We start from the raw sequence: 17,110 nt of genomic DNA on the forward strand, positions 1-17,110 counted from the left end.
GACATGCATAATATACCCCCTTATTTGTTTCATCATATCTTCTATCTTCCCTGTCATCCACGGAGCCTTGGATTTGGTACCCATACCTTTCGCCCTCATTAGAGTGTACCTAGCCTTTGCCTTAAATATCTCCTCCATAAATATTAATTATTTTTTTCTGTTACTGTTTTTCCTTTCAGTCTTTGTTTCCATTTTACCCTGGCTAGTTTTCCCTCCTCCCATTGAAGTTAAATCTCTTAGAATGTAGAAAATTTTATTTTGATGTTTCCTTGCGGTTCTCCAATTCTAAATATTATGATACCTTCAGCACTTTTACCATAGTGTTCCCCCACAGGAACTTGGTCCATTTGACCCACCACACGTCCCAGCACCAGATCCAGCAAAGTCACCTTCCTTGTTGGACCGAAAAAACCTGGTCATGGAAGTTCTCCTGAGCACATTGCAGAGATTCCAACACCTCAATATCTTTTTTCTTTCCTGTAAGCATCATCCAATCACTATTTGAGTAAGTAAAGACTCGCAATATCAACACTCTATAGTACTTTCGCATCTCTGTGCTTTGCCTGATGATTTTCTCCTATCCCTTTCTCACACAGGCTATTTGGAGACCTAGAGGATATCCCAGTAGAGTGATCAGACCATTTTTGCTCCTCAGCTCCAATGAAATGTATTCTGTTCTTGCTGTCTCAAGGACATCCTCCCTTTCCAACATATTTTTCCTAACATGTGCCGCAACCCCACTTCCCTTTTTTTCTATCCTTATGTTTTCAGAACACTTTGCATCCCTAAATATAATGTGTGCACTCTCAGCACTTTAAGCCATGTTTCCTTATTCCCATATGTTTATTTGTGCCAACTAATTCCAAACATTATGTGTGTTTACATAATGATATTCTGAACCTGTTTTTGTACTCCTCGGCTCCCTTTTAGTCTGCTCACATCTAGTATGTACTATTACCTCTCTCGCACAATGCAACATTCTTACTTCTTTATACACCTTTTTCCACTTTTCTACTTCTATATGCTGGTGTCCATCCCCTCGCAAATCTACATTAAATCCTCCCCAACCACAATTAGGAATCTCCCCACGAGGGTATTCGTCCCAGTCTTGTTGATGTGGATCGCTTTTGCAAGGTTCCTCCTGACCTACAACTGATCCCAAACCTCAATAATCTGAAGCATTTCCTCCTGCACTTTGCCTCAAGCCATGTATTGATCCACCCTATCCTGCTATTTCTACTCTCGCTGGCGCATGTCACTGGCAGTAATCCAATGATTACTACCTTCAAGATTCTGCTTTTTAATTTTTCTCCCTAGCTTCTGAAAGCCCGACTATAGAACCTCAATACCTGCCCTCTCTATGTTGTTCGTACTGACGTTTACCAAAACCTCTGCCTCACTCCTTACCTTCTGCAGCATATTCGGAACCCTCTCCATAATGTTCTTTAAGCTGGCCCCAGGGAGGTAACAAACCATGCGGTTCTCAGGATGATGGTTGCAGAAACACCACTCTGTCCCCCTGACTATAAAATCTCCTTTCATGACTGAATTTCTGCTCTTTCATTTGCCCTCCTGTGTAATCCCTGGTCTGGACTGCATCCCTTCAAATTTCGTTACTCCCAGCAGTCTTCAATGCTGAGTGCTGATTTGAGATTGAGACACACCCCAAAGACTCCTCAACTTCTTGCCTCTTCCAATTGCTCCAGCTGGCCACCCATCTACTATTCTGAACTCCCATTGCCTGTGGGATGACCACCTGCTAGAACATATGTTCTTATGTATTATCCAGGAAACTTCCGTCCTCCCTGATGCTGTGCAGTGACTACAGCTGCCCCTCAAGCTTGGAAATCCAGAGCTCGAGTTCAAGCTGCTGATGTTTTCTAAACGCTTGATTCGCCCAAGACGCTTGAAGGATCATGAAGTTCCCACATGGCACAGAAATTGCAAGCAACGGGTATTAGTTAACCATCCAAGATTTAAGCTAAATAATGTGCATTCCCTCTTTCAGTTTATGGTTAATTAATTTGTAATTAATGTCTCTAACCTTGCTCTGTACGAGAACACTTATTTCATTATCACAGAGAATATCTCTGTATCACCCGCAACAACTCGATCCTGCCATAATCCTATTGGGTATTTCTGCATTTGTACAATCCTCCATAAATCTTTAATGTTTGGCCCAGATATATGTATTCAGTCACTCTTGCATTTTTTGGTCCCAATTTGCATGGTATCTTCGGTCTGAAATTTAATTATATGGGTTGTTTTTCCTTTATGCATTTCAGTTCATTATTTTTTATTCCCTTTATTTGTTATTTAGTTGTACTTACAATCTTTAACGTGTAAGTCATTAGTGCGACATCATTTGGAAAGTGTAAGTCTATTAATTTTCTCCATCAGTGCTTGATCTTCTCTCCTCTAAGGGTATCGTCTGCATATGCCTTCTGTTGTGGTGGTGAATATTTTTGGAGAGCTGGTATCCCCTTGTCTCACACCTCTTTCAATATCTCTCAAATGCGTTACGGCTTTGTCGATATGTATTCTGGCTGTTGCATCTGTTTAGGTGTTCTCTATGATAAAACAATACCACTGGCATTAAGGAGGAGGGTGTATGATTGATGTGTGCTACCAACCATGACATGGGGGCAGATTCATGGACAACTACAAAATACATAAAACAAAAAATAGTGTACAGCTCAGAGAACAATAGAAAGACAAACGTTGCACATCACCATTCGTTATAAAATCAGGTGTAATGAAATACACCAGAAAACCAAAGTTAATGACATAATTCTGAATAGAAAAGAAGCTAAATGGAGATGGGCTGGGCATCTGCTGGAAAAAATAGTAACAGGTGCTGTTATGCCTGACCGCTCAAGTCAATGCCCCCAATCAAAATATTGTGATACTGGTGGGAGAAATACAACGTTGATTCAGTCCCATCCCTCCCCAGATGACCTAAAATCTCATTTTAAACTTTGCAAATTAAAGAAAGACCCAGTCAAATTATACCATCTATTAACCCCCGAATGAGGCTAACCAGACCAGGTCTCTTTACATCAACAAATTAACTGTTTATTTAGAGAAAAACTAAATTCTTAAACACAACTAAAATATAAACATTTAAACTAGAAAAAAGATATTGTCCTTGCATATTTACACTCCTGCCGAAGTGAAATCTTCCAATGTGAAATAGTCCAAAGTTGCTTCAAGCCCTCAGAGCCATCTGATGGGGTACAAAGGTTCTTCAATAGTAGAATAGCAGTAGTCTAATTCAGCAGTTGAATTGACGCTCTTCTTTCCCAGCGATGAATTTCAATAATTATAGTGCTGTCGTTAAAGGAATGTTGTTATTTTCTTTTAGGAAATTAATCTGGCTTCACATCAGAATTCTGATAGTATAATAAATAGTGTTTAAATAAACTGACAGCTCTCTTTTCCTTCAGTATATGCTGTCAGTCTGTGTGTCTGTCTCTGTTCACTGTGTCTGCAAACCCAGTTTTTCAACTGGTTTCAAAAGTCAATTAGCAACAGCGTATCTCTCGATCATCAGTCTCTGAGTGGCTGTATCCCGGGGCAACGAGAATGCATTCTTTGACTCAGTCTCTGGAGCTTGTTGCCTTAAAGCAGTACTGTTCCATTTCCAGCCTTAAAGGCACACGACATTCTTCCAAGAAAAAAAAACAAATCTACAGGGTCTTAACAATGGACAAAAAGGCTAATAAAGTGGCAGCGAAGAACAGGAAAAAGAAGATGGGCATACTGAGAAGAATGTGGAGAGATGACATAATATCATACCTACAAATCACATTGGTGAAAACAGCAAGGGGTGGAGATATATAGAAAAGGCATGAGAAGAGTTACATCCCACAATAGATGAACACAGCCTAAATGATGATGACGAATCGACTTATTACTAATTCACTTATTGCTATAATCTTACTCCAACTGAAACTTCCTGGCTCCTAATTTAAATATATGCCCTGTTTTGCAATGACGTCGCACTGTGATGTGTATTCCTGTTTTGTCAATTCCTTGATTCGCTGTCCTATGTCCCAAGCTGGTTTCAAATCTTTCACTCCGCGGTTGTCCTTCATTGCTCTGTCACTGCCATGTTTCCCATGCAGTTTTTAAATGCTCTGCTCTCCCGCTCTGCTTTCCTGCTATGCCGCTGCTGGTGTTTTCCACACTGCTTTGAAAGGCTTGTCAGTCTGGCTGTGCTTTGCCACTCACTCTTGGTCACTCTTTCCGTGTATATATATAAAAAAAATCTTTCCCAGATAAACCCTGGGTTTATCTTTTCCCCGTGTGTCCCCTGCTCATTGTTTCACAATGTAAATTGTACTGTGTTTGTCTGTGGCCTTTCACTTGGTAGATGCGCCTTTTCTCCATCTCCTTTTAGATGCCTCCTTTTCAGTCTTTGAACCCCTGGTTTTCCAATCTCACCTCAAAAGACAAGGCTGAGCATTTGCAAACATCTACATCCTGGAGTTCTGAGTGGATGATCCATCTTGTCCTCCTCCTGAGACTCCCTTTATAACAGATGCCAGTCTTCAGCCAATGCGGTTCATTCCAGGTGATATCTCAGCAGCTGAAGGCACTGGGTACTGCAAAGGGACAACATATCGGCCATAGTACTGCAGACTGTGATCTAGAACTTTCTGCGCCCAAAACCAAGCCATTACAGTACAGCAGTAACACTGGTATCACCTGGTATTGTGGGAAATTGCCAAGGTATGCCCTGTACACAAAAGGCAAGACAAATCCAACATTGCCAGTTATCAACGGATCAGTCTACTCTTGATAATCGGCAAAGTAATGCAAGATGTCATCGACAGTGTTATCAAATGGCATTTATTAGGCAATACTCTGCTCACTGATGCTGTTTGGGTTCCACCATGGTCAGTCATTACAGCTTTGGTTCACACATGGAAAAAGAACTAAACTCAAGAGTTGAGGTGAGAGTGACTTCCCTTGACATCAAGGCAGCATTTGACCAAATATAACATCAAGGAGCCCTCGAAAATCTGGAGTCACTGGAAATCAGGAGGAAAACTATCCTCTGGTTGGAGTCATACTTAGCACAAAGGAAGATGGCTGTAATTGTTGGAGGTGAATTCATCTCAGTCCCAGGACATCACTGCAGGAGTTCCTGTGGGTAGTATCCAAGGCACAATCATCCAACTGCTTCATCAAAGATCTCCCCTCCATTACAAGGTTAGAAGTGGGGATGTTTGCTAATGATTGCACAATGTTCATCACTATTCGCAACTCCTCAGATATTGAAGTGGTCCGTGTCCACATGCAGAAACACCTGGACAACGTCCAGGCTTGGGCTGATAAGTGGAAAGGTACATTTGCGCCACACATGTTCCAAGCAATGGCTACCTCCAATTCAACCATCACCCATTGACCATTATTGAATCCCCCACTATCAATATCCTGGGGGTTACCATTGATCAGATATTGAGCTGGACCATCCATTGAAGTGATGTGGCTACAAGAGCAGGTCAGAGGCTGGAAATTCTGCGGCGAATAGCTCACCTCCTGTCTCCCCAAATCCTGTCCACCATCTACAAGGCACAAGTCAAGAGTTTGATGGAATACTCTCCACTTTCATGGATTTGTGCAGCTCCAAAAACACTCAAGCAGCTCGACACCATTCAGGACAAAACAGCCCGCATGATTTCCACCCCATCCACCACCTTCGACATGCACTCACTGCACCATCGATGCACATTTGGAGCAGTGTGCAATGTCTACAAGATGCACTGCAGGAACTCACTAAAAGTCAGTTGACAACACCTTCCAACCCCGTGAACTCGACCACCTAGAAGGACAAGAGAATGAAGTGCAAGGGAAAACCACCACGTGCACGTTCTCTTCCTGTGGCACACCATCTTGAATTGGAACCACATTGCCTTTGCAACTGTGTCGCGAGGTCAAAATCCTGGAACTCCCTTCCTTACAGCACGATGCGTGTCCCAATACTACATGGACTGGAGCTGTGCAAGAAGGCAGTTCATCGCCACCTTCTCAAGGGCAATTAGATATGGGCAATAAATGCTGGTGCAGCCAGCGACGCCCACACCCCGTGAATAAATTTTAAAAACTCAGCCCTTTGACACCAGCCATTAGCCTCTGCCTCTTCCCTGCATGGCTTCCAGCACAGCTATATGTCCCCAGCAAACTGTGGAGAATGAACCATCCGTAAAATGGCCAGGGCTAAGCAGAAATCCCGCAACTCTTGTCACAAATAATAACCTGCCCTGTGGTAACAGAATGCTCCAGCATCGTTCAATAGAACAATAGAACCAGGGACAGTGAATAACAATTATGTCCAAATGTGATGAGCCAGCGTCTCAGACACAGGCAGGATGAGGCGTTCCTGGAATCAACTTGAAGTCCTTTTGGGAATTGAAACTTAGACCAGACCTATCTCGCATGATCTTCCTTTTTTATTAGTGCAGAACGTCAGCAATAAAGATCCTAAATTATAAATGAACATTTTAAACCTTAGTCCCAACATTCTCTTCTCCAATGATACAACTTTGAGAGTCGGCGATATATAATGTTAAAAACTTTTACTCCAACATTCATCCATTAAGCAAACCAAAATGATGCTGATTAAATTTCAGCTAACAGATTGTGCTTCCACAATTATTAAAGGAGCTATTACCGGATACACTGGAGCTGCCGTCGTTCCGTGTTTTAGAATCAAAAAAGAACCCATTGACCCCCCAGTTACATCCATTGTCACCTCATTCCACCAGAAGCAAGTCCTGATCGCTGTCCCGTGTCACCCCTTCACAGTTCAGTGGGGACATGTTGTGCTGCGACTTGTAAATTTCCTCCCTCTTACTTTACTATTTAATAAAATTCTTAAGTTCTAAATATTCATCATATTATTGGCATACACCACAAATAAAAAAATCTCTTGACCCCACCAGAGACATCGAATCCCCTATAGAGAGGTCACAATGGAGCTGGTGTGAGGAATGAAACCAGATTTTATCAGAATACTCTGTGAGAATGAAGCCCAATTGTTGCCTTTGACTGATACTACAATACCGTCCCAGCACAGTGTTAGAGCTGAAAATTATATACTGGAGATACTGGTTACCTTCATACTGTTGCAAAATATGGCTGGAAACAAGTAAGCTCAAACATTCTATTAGTGGGTCAAAGCCCTTTGCACCGGGCTGTAAAAGTGAAAATTCCCCTGCTGGAATCACTGCCCATGGCGAGGAGCCGTTCAGCTGTGCTCGGAGTGCATACAGATGATTGAATTCTAGGAAGAGGATTTGTGACCAATTGATCCGAGTGCTGATTTTTCGTAGATTCACACTGAACCTCAAAGCTCCATTCCACTGTGAATTATCAACTCAAAGAGCTATTCTCATTGACTCTGAAACTCTGGGGCTATCCAATTGTATGTGATAGTCTGTCTGAAATGTTTTATCTATTTATAGAAGGAATTCTTCAATACTTGCCTTTTCTAATATTGTGTATGGGGATCAACAGCGGATCCTCTGCTGGGATTCTCTGCATCTCACGGGGCATTTCACAACCATCAAGATCATGTTCCTAGTTTTACTCCAATGGACCCACTGATTGAAATTAATGATCAGTAAGTTGCAGAATCAAATCCTTTCTGATTAGTAGTATTTCCTTATTTTGAATTCTAGTTCTTGCTAAACATCTCTGGTTTACCAGGAATTCACTGATCAGATGTCCCTTCCTTTCTTTACAATTGCTCTTATTTTCATCATCAGGTGATCTGCTGATCTGCAGAAGCTACCACTGTCCACGATTACACTATTTCTAGAATGGACACGAGATTGCAAAGTCTGCAATTCCTTTCCCACACTTCTGTATGTTTCCTCCCCCGGCACTTCCAGGAACACAACCTTTGGTGACTTTTATTTTCGTAACACAGTTAGTCACAGATGATTCCAGCAAACTCTCCGAGACTCTGGCATTAGAAAGTAGTACTACGCACACAGGATGCTTTGCTATTAACTCACTGCTGTTCTGACAGTGCACTGTTAAAAATCGGAATGGAGAGCAGACAGCTGTGATTGATGTTCGTTGCTCTTTTTATGTTTAATTCTGTAGACCTGTTACTGGTACATTCGGTAACATTCCTTAACATTGTCTGTTGTAGGGACTGTCGTATGGTCATGTCTGCGTTAGGGAGAGAGAGAGACAGGTAATTTGATGCTCTCTGGAACAAGCGTGCAGTCCCAACTCTTTGGACATTCGCACTTCATTGACAGGGATAGGAATGGAACTGATGCTACACTAAACATATCGTTGCAGCAACTGTTGTATCCTCATTTTGGTGATCAGACGAAGGTTGATAGTTTTAGTCTAATTCCACAGGTCTGCGGTCCTCAGGATCCTTCCCAATAGGATATCCACACTTGGTTGTCCCAGGCAATAGATTTTAGTGTCTATTGGATGGAGGAATCCACCCCAACTAAACAGATCCTGTTCCTAACCTGAACCCACACTGATCCACTTTCCAGCTGGGTCACAGAACACTGCGGATCCTGAGTAATGTCATCCCCAAACTCAAGAGTACTGGGTGCACTTGAAGCATACCTCTGTGTCCCACACTAGGTCTTTCCCTGGACCCTTCTGGTTTGTGTATTTCTTCAGTGCCCCATTGGGGAACATTCAGTCCCGGAAATCCTGCAGAAGCTGTGTTTCGCGGCCCTGTGGCTGAGTCCCGTGACCGTGTTGCTGGGCCTCAGGTATCACAGTGGGAGACGACTCCACCTCATTGGAGCAGGAAACCATAAAACAGCCAATAGAATTTAAACCTAGAGTGCGGCTGATTGAAGTGAAGGTGCAGAAAATCGGCAAAAATGGTCACCTGATGAGAGCAGTAATATTTATAAATTGAAATATTCACACTTCCACGCTCTTTCCAGCTCTGGATTCCTGCAGTGACTGCAGGTATCTCTTTCTGATTGAACTGAACTGATTCCCATCCAACCTGAAACAGGTAACAGATTATACAGGAAATAAACAGATTAAAGCGTAGTTTAAATAAGAGAGAGACTGAGGTTAACACTTCAATAATAATTTCAGGCAGATATTACACATAAGAATGATTGAATCCCATTTATATATTATGTATTACATTAAACATTTGCACAAATACTGATTCCATCCGCTCCAGCCACCTGCAGGTCGGCATGAGGCGTTGGAGAGAGGGAACAGATCATTCTGTGAAGCAGTTTGATTCGAGGATTAGATCAGTCAGTGACCAGTTTGTACTGACAGTGAGCACGAGTTCCTTGGCACAAGAATCTGTGAGACTGGCATCAGCTTTCCTCGGATCGTTACTGATACTAATAAAAATGTTCAGTGTTAGATATCTACAACCTTACACAATCTGGTGATGATCACAGATCTTCTATTTTACAATCCAGGTTGCTCAGAGCCGTAGACAGTTGTTTTACTCCTAAACATTCCAGAGTATTATCACCCAGTGCCTGCTTTGTACTGAGAGTGAAGACGAGATCCTCAGCACAAGAATCTGTGTCAAACGGAAACCAACTAGAGACCAGAGAGAGAGAGACAGTAAAATGACAAGAATCTGAATAAATTCCCAGTTTTTATGCATAACACAATTTTGATGTTAATCATAACATGGAATGTTTAGTACTAGCAGTATTACTGATACTAGCAATACTATACAGTGTCAGGATTCCAGTTATTATAAAGGCAATCTCACACTTCCAATAAATACTGCAATCTGAATAGCAATCGTTCACCACTACTGCCTGCTTTCTGACCCTTTGCCTATTTTGTTTCTTTAATCCCATGGGCTTCAATTTTGCTAACAAGTCTATTATATGGTACTTTGTAAAACGACTTTTGAAGACCTGTTTCCACATCAACCACAGCACTATTCTCACCAGTGATTTATGTGACTTCATGAAAGAGCTTGATCAAGTTAGACAGACATGACTTTCCTTCAACACATCCATGCTGGATTTATCAGCCCGTACATCTCCAATGCCAATTAATTTTTTCCCGTATTATTGTCTGTAAATCTTTCCCAAACACCGATGTTAGTCTGACTGGCCTGTAGTTGTCGGATTCCAACCCCGCCGTCCGCCCCCCCCCCCACTTCTTTTATAACACATGCTAAAGTGCAAAATTGAAGTATGCTAAAACACCAAGGCTACACTTCTGATTTTCAATATAAGTTTCTGAAATATAACCAATGTAGCATTACACCGTACTGAGATGATCAAATGGTCGGCACCTTGCAATCACCTTCAAATGCCCAGTTGCATTTTGAGAAATGTAAACTTCTACTTAAGTCTGCCTTATATACCTTAATCATTCATTAGATTTTGGTACCTTAAGTCTGCTGCGGTTCCTGCATGTCATTCATTTTCAATGTTTACCAAGCCAAGAAGCCACCTAATAACTCCCACACAATCCATAATCAGCAGAAACAGTCAAGTAACGATCCCCGTGCAATGATCCAATAGAAAGTACAATAACTAACGGAGTCAGTATGACCACTTTCCTGTGAGTCCAACAAGGCCATACCTACTAAACAAGGCTATACAATGTTTATGCAAAGCTTGCAAATTCTTCTAAAAAATTGTTCAGTAGCTTGCCAAGAAGGCTTTTCTCACTCTCCTATTCTCACATTTTGAACTCTTAGCTCTTTCCGATTGAAGCCTTGCTACAGTGAAGAATTTGAACAAATTATGCTGAACATGACAATAGAACACCTGGTAGAAAGCATGGTTTCCTATAATTTCTTCAAAGATGGGATTGTGAATGTCTGAAATCTCTGTTGCTGAGCTGTGCGGCTTACAAACTGCAGGAGCTCTATTTCCAGAATTAGATTGCATGCTGCTTTCACAGAGGCAAATGTAGTAAACCCAACACTACTTGTAAAAACAATGACATGTCAGATTCGAACTCTATCCCTCTGATTTCGAGCGGGCATTCTCAATCAAGGGGAGATCGGGAACTGACTGTGTGCAAGACCCTGTGGGGATCCACCACAGCTAAGCACCATGTGAAACTATGATCTGATAGAGTGCAGGAAATTGTGAAACAAGGATCTGGCAGAGTGAGTGAACTTGTGGCACTGGAAATGTCAGAGTGCAGGACACTGTGGGATTTGGATCTGGCAGAATGCAGGATCCTGTGGGATTGGGATCTAGCAGAGTGCTGGACACAGTTGGGGACTGGAATCTGGTGGTGTACGGGAAACTGAAAGACTGGAATTAGCCAGAGTACAGGAAAATGTGCGTCTGGGATTTTACAGATTGTTGTAACATGTGCGTCTAGGAACTGGCATCGTGCAGAAAGCTTTGGGACTGGGAACTGTCAGAGTGCGGGGAGCTTTGGGACTGGGATCTGGCAGAATGCAGGATCATGTGTGACTGGGATCTGGCAGAGTGTTGGGTTGGAGCATGTGGGACTGGGACCTGGCAGAGTGTTGGAGCATGTGGGACTGAGATCTGGCAGAGTGTTGGAGCATGTGGGACTGGGATCTGGCCGAGTGTTGGAGCATGTGGGACTGGGATCTGGCCGAGTGTTGGAGCATGTGGGACTGGGATCTGGCTGAGTGTTGGAGCAAATGGGACTGGGATCTGGCTGAGTGTTGGAGCAAATGGGACTGGGATCTGGAAGAGTGCGGGATGCTTTGAGACTGGGATCTGGCAGAGTGTTGGAACATGTGGGACTGGGATCTGAAAGAGTGCGGGAAGCTTTGAGACTGGGATCTGACCGAGTGTTGACGCATGTGTGACTGGGATCTGGCAGAGTGTTGGAACATGTGGGACTGGGATTTGGCAGAGTGCGGGAAGTTTTGGGACTGGGATATGGCAGAGTGTTGGAGCATGTGTGACTGTGATCTGACCGAGTGTTGGAACATGTGGGACTGGGATCTGGCAGAGTATTGGAACATGTGGTATTGGGATTTGGCAGAGTGCGGGAAGTTTTGGGACTGGGATATGGCAGAGTGCAGGATCATGTCTGACAAAGATCTGGTCAGAGGGTGGCAACGATAGAACTGAGATCTGTTGGAGTGCGTGAAGCTTTGTGACTGGGATCTGGCAGAATACAGGATCGTGTGTGACAAGCGTCTGTCAGATTGTGGGAACGATGGAACTGGGATCTAGCAAAGTGTGGCAACCTGTGGTAATGGGGGCAGGCACACTGCAACAAACTGTGGGACTAGAATCTGGCAGGTTAAGGGAAACTGTGGGACTAGGATCTGGCAGAGTGTAGAAACCTTTTAGGATGGGTTCTGGCAGAATGCAGGTTTGTGTCGGGCGTGGATTTGGCAGAGTATAGTAAACCCTGGTACTGGATCTGTCAGCGTGTGGGAACCTATGGAACTGGGACTTTGGCAGAGTCGGGGCTAGAATCTGGCAGAATGTGGAAAACTGTAGAACTGGAACCTGGAAGAGTACAGAAACCTGTCGGACTGGGATCTGACAGAGCTCAGGAAACTTTGGTACCGAGATTAGAGGTATGCAAAGGAAACCCAACGCGAGCCAGAATTCCGGACCGGGGAGTCCGACCCAACCCGACCCGAACCCGACAGATGTCGTCGGGACCCATCGGAGTCGGGTCGGAAGGCAGGCCTTTACACCAGAACATGGGTAAAGGCCTGCTACCCGACCTGACCCCAACGGGATCCAATGGCGTGCGTCGGGTTCAGGTCGGGTCGGGTCGGTCTTCCTGGTCCAGCATTCGGACTTGGGTCGGGTTTCCTTTGCACAACTCTAACTGAGATCTGGTAGAGTGTGGGATCCTCTGTGATAAGGATCTGGCAGAGTGTGGGAATCCGCAGGACTGGGATTTCGCAGAGTGCCAGAGCATGTTGGAAGGGATCTGTCAGAGTGTGGGAAGCTGACGGATTGGGATCTGGCAAAGTGTGGGAAAATGTGGGACTGGGATCTAGCAGTGTGCAAGGAACTGTGATAATGGGATCAGACACACTGTAGAACGCTGTGGGACTGGAATCTGACATAGTATGGGGAAATGTGGAACTGGAATCTGTGGTTCAGACACAATCTGGAATACTGCATTCAGTTTTGACACTGCACCTTAGGGAACGATATTGACCTTGGGAGGGTGCAGCGCAGATTCGCCAGACTGATACAGGGAGTAGAGAGTTAAAATACTAGGATAGACAGAATACATCTGGCTTCTATTCACTAACGTAAAATAAGATTCGGGATTGACCTGATGGAGGTGTCAAATGTCTTAAAATAATTGGAAAGGGGGAATAATTTTCTGTGGTGGTGAAATCAAGAGACAGCTGTACATAGCCTTAAAAGTAAAGCTGGACCATTCGACAACGAAATCAGATTTTTTTTTCATCCAAATGGTCATGGATAACTTTCCCTCCCAGCACCCAATTGGAAGCTTCAATGCTGAGATCGACAGATGTTTTGTGAGGTTAAGCTAAGAAGAGATATGGATCAAGAGGTGAGAGTCAGATAAGCTCTGATTCAATTGAATGACAGAACTGTTTAGACAAGTGGAATAATCTACTCCTGTTCTTATGTTTCTATGACTTTTTATTATTCATTCTCGGGATGCAAGGGTCGCTGGCAAGGCAAACATTGCACATGCCGAACTGCCGTTGAGAAGGTGGTGGTGAGCAGCCTTCTTGAACCGCTGCAGTCCATGTGTTTAGATATACCCACAGTGCTGTTAGAAAGGGAGATTACCAAACCAAAGTGAAGCAGTGGCGATATAGTTCCAAGTGAGGATGGTGAGTGACTTTGAGGGGAACTTGTAGGTGGAGTTCCCACGTGTCTGCTGCCCTTGTCTTTCAAGGTGTTGAGGTATTAGGTTTGGAAGGTGCTGTAGAATGAGCCTTGTTGAGTTGCTGCAGTGCATCTTGATAATGGTACACACTGCTGCTGTTATGCACCAGTGGTGGTGGGAGAGAACGTTTAAGGTGGTAGATAGAGTGTGGATCAAGTAGGCTGCATTGCGTGGAATGCCATTGGGCTTCTTGAGTGTTGTTGCAGTTGCACTCATCCAGGCAAATGGAAAGTATTCCATCACACGTCGGACTTGTTCCCTATAAATTGACAGACTTTGGGGAGTCAGGAAGTGAGTTACTCGCGTCAGAATTCCTAGCCTCTGAACTGCTCTTGTAGCCACAGTATGTATATTGCTAGTCCAGTTCAATCTCTGGCCAATGGTAGCCCCAGGATATTGATGGTGCGGGATTCAACAATGTTTTGCCTTTGATTGCAAAAGGGAGATGGTTATATTCTCTTTTGCTGGAGACAATCATTGCCTGACACCTGTGTGGCATGAATGTTACTTACCACTTACTAGCCCAACCCTGAATGTCCCACAAGTCTTGGTGCATACGAGCACGGGCTGCCTCAATATCTGAGGAGTTGTAAATGGTACTGAACACTGTGTCATCATTAGTGAATGTCACAACTTCTAACCTTATGTTAGAGCAAAGGTCTTTGATAAAGAAGCTTTTGCCAATTGGGCCGAGGACACTACCCTGAGGAATTCCCACAGCAATACCCTGGGCTCTAACAAGCACAACCATTGCCCTTTGTGCTAGATATGGCTCCAACTAGTGGAGAAATTTCCCCATGATTCCCACTGAGTTCAAGTTTGCTGGAGCTCCTTGATGCTTCACTTGGTCAACTGCTGCCTTGATGTCAAGGGCAGTGACTCTCACTTCACCGCTGGTATTCAGCTCTCTTGTTCATATTTGAGGATCTAAGAATTCTGGAGCTGATAGGCCGAGCGGGAACCCAAAATGAGCACAATGTGCATGTTTTTGTGAGCAATCACCGCTGGACAAGATGTACCAGGGCAATATTCCACATTGTCAGGTGGATGTCAATGTTGTAGCTACACTGGAACAGCTTAGCTAAGGGTATGGCTAGTTCTGGAGCACAAATCTGCAGTCCAAAAGCCGGATGTTGTCAGGGCCCATAGTCTTTGCTGTAGCCACGGCCTTCAGCCATTTCTTGATAACACATGGATTGAATTGAATTGTCTGAACACTGGCTTACTTTATCGTAAGGACCTCAAGAAGAGCCCGAGATGGATCATGCACTCGGAAATTCTGGCTGAAGGTTGTTGCAAATTATTCACGGAAATTATTTGTCTTTTGCACTGGTGCGCTGGGCTCCTCTGTCATTGCATATCATTCTCCTCTGTTAGTTGTTTTAATTGTCCACAAACATTCACTATTGAATGAGGTCGGACTGCAGAGCTATGATCTGCTCTGTTGGGTTAGCATATATATAATCGTGCATTGCAACTTCATCAGGTTGCCATCGCATTTTTAGGTATTCCTTGTGCTGCTCCTGGCATGCAGTCCTTTACACCTCATTGAACGAGGTTTGGTGAAGGCAAAGTGAGGAATCTGCCGTGCCATGAGATTGCAGATTGTGGTTCAATCTAATTCTGCTGCTGCTGGCCAACAGTGTCTGATAGAAGCCCAGTTTTGAGCTGGTAGCTTTGGTTTGAGTCTATCCCATTCAGCACGTTGGTAGGGCCACATGACATAATGGAGGGTGCCGTCAGTGTGAAGATGGGACTGCATCACCAAAAGGAGTGTGCGTTGAACACTCCTATGAACAGTTTTATCAGAAGTTACATCTGCGACAGGTTGGTGAAGGCAAGGTCAACTAGGTTTTTCCCTCGTGTTGGTTCTCTCACAACATTCTGCAGGCCTAGTCTGGCAGTTATGTCCTTCAGAACTCGACCAGCTCTGTCAGTAGTGTGATACCAAGCCACACTTGATGATGGAATTTGAAGTTCCCCAACCAGAGTATTTCTGTGCCCTTCCTACCATTCAAATGGTGTTCAACATGGTGGAGCACTGATTCATCAGCTGAGGGAGAATGGTAGGAGGTTATCTTGTCTGTTTTTCAACTGATGCCATGAGACTTCATGGGATTCTAAATCAATGTTCCAGACTCTCAGGCCCACTGTTGGGAAGGCGGTGGCGTAGTGGTAATGTCACTGGACTAGTAATCTAGAGCCCAGGCTAATGCTCTGGGGACTTGAATTCGAATTCGACTACGGCAGAGGTTGTAATTTGTATTCAATTAATAAATCTGGAAGTAAAAAGCTAGGATATTGGTGGCCATTGTTGTAAAAAAAAAATCTGATTCACTGATGTCCTTTAGAGAAGGAAATCTGCATTCCTTACCTGCTCTGACTCACATGTGATTCCCAACCCACAGCTATCTGGTTGAGTCTTAAATGCCCTCTGAAATGGCCTAGATTGCCACTCAGTTGAAGGGCAGTTAGTGATGGGCAATAAATGCTGGCCTAGACTACGATGCCCACATACCACAAACGAATAAAATAAAACTTCCTTCCGACTGTATACCTCTGTGCCTCCACTTCTGGTATGGTGGTGATGGAGGAGTCTGGGGCATTGGAGTGAAGACAACTCTCCCATTATTCACACATGTTCCCCGATGTTAGTAAGCAGGACTTTGCAGGGTCGACTGAGCCCGACCTAGGTCAATGCGAGGTGGTCCGTCCTGTTTTACTCTTACTTGATATTTCTTTGGTGGCTCAATGCAACTGAGTGGCTAACTAGGCCATTTCAGAGGGCAGTTAAGCATCGTCAGCATTGTTGTGGGTCTGGAGTCACATGTCGGCCGACCATGTAAGGACAGTGGAGTTCCTTCCCTGCAGGACATTAGTGAAGCAAATAGGTATCATTTTACAACAATCCAGTAGTTTCATGATTGTTATTAATAAGACAAGAATTTTATTACATTTAAATTCCTCCTGCTGTTGTGGTGAGATTTAAATTCGTGCCTCCAGGCATTATTTTGAACTGGATCAATAGTCCAGTAACATTCCCACAATGCTACCACCTCCTTAAATAGGAATTGAAGGATCAGGAGGCGAACCACACGTCACAGGGGACTCAACCTCTGACCTTGACTTGAAGCTACTGTTCCAACCAGGTGATGGTGGTGTTTAGTTTAGTTTAGAGATACAGCACTGAAACAGGCCCTTCAGCCCACCGAGTCTGTGCTGACCATCAACCACCCATTTATACTAATCCTACACTAATCCCATATTCCTACCACAT

Source organism: Heterodontus francisci, unplaced genomic scaffold, assembly GCF_036365525.1.
Source record: "Heterodontus francisci isolate sHetFra1 unplaced genomic scaffold, sHetFra1.hap1 HAP1_SCAFFOLD_106, whole genome shotgun sequence".
In the NCBI taxonomy this organism is placed as follows: Eukaryota; Metazoa; Chordata; class Chondrichthyes; order Heterodontiformes; family Heterodontidae; genus Heterodontus; species Heterodontus francisci.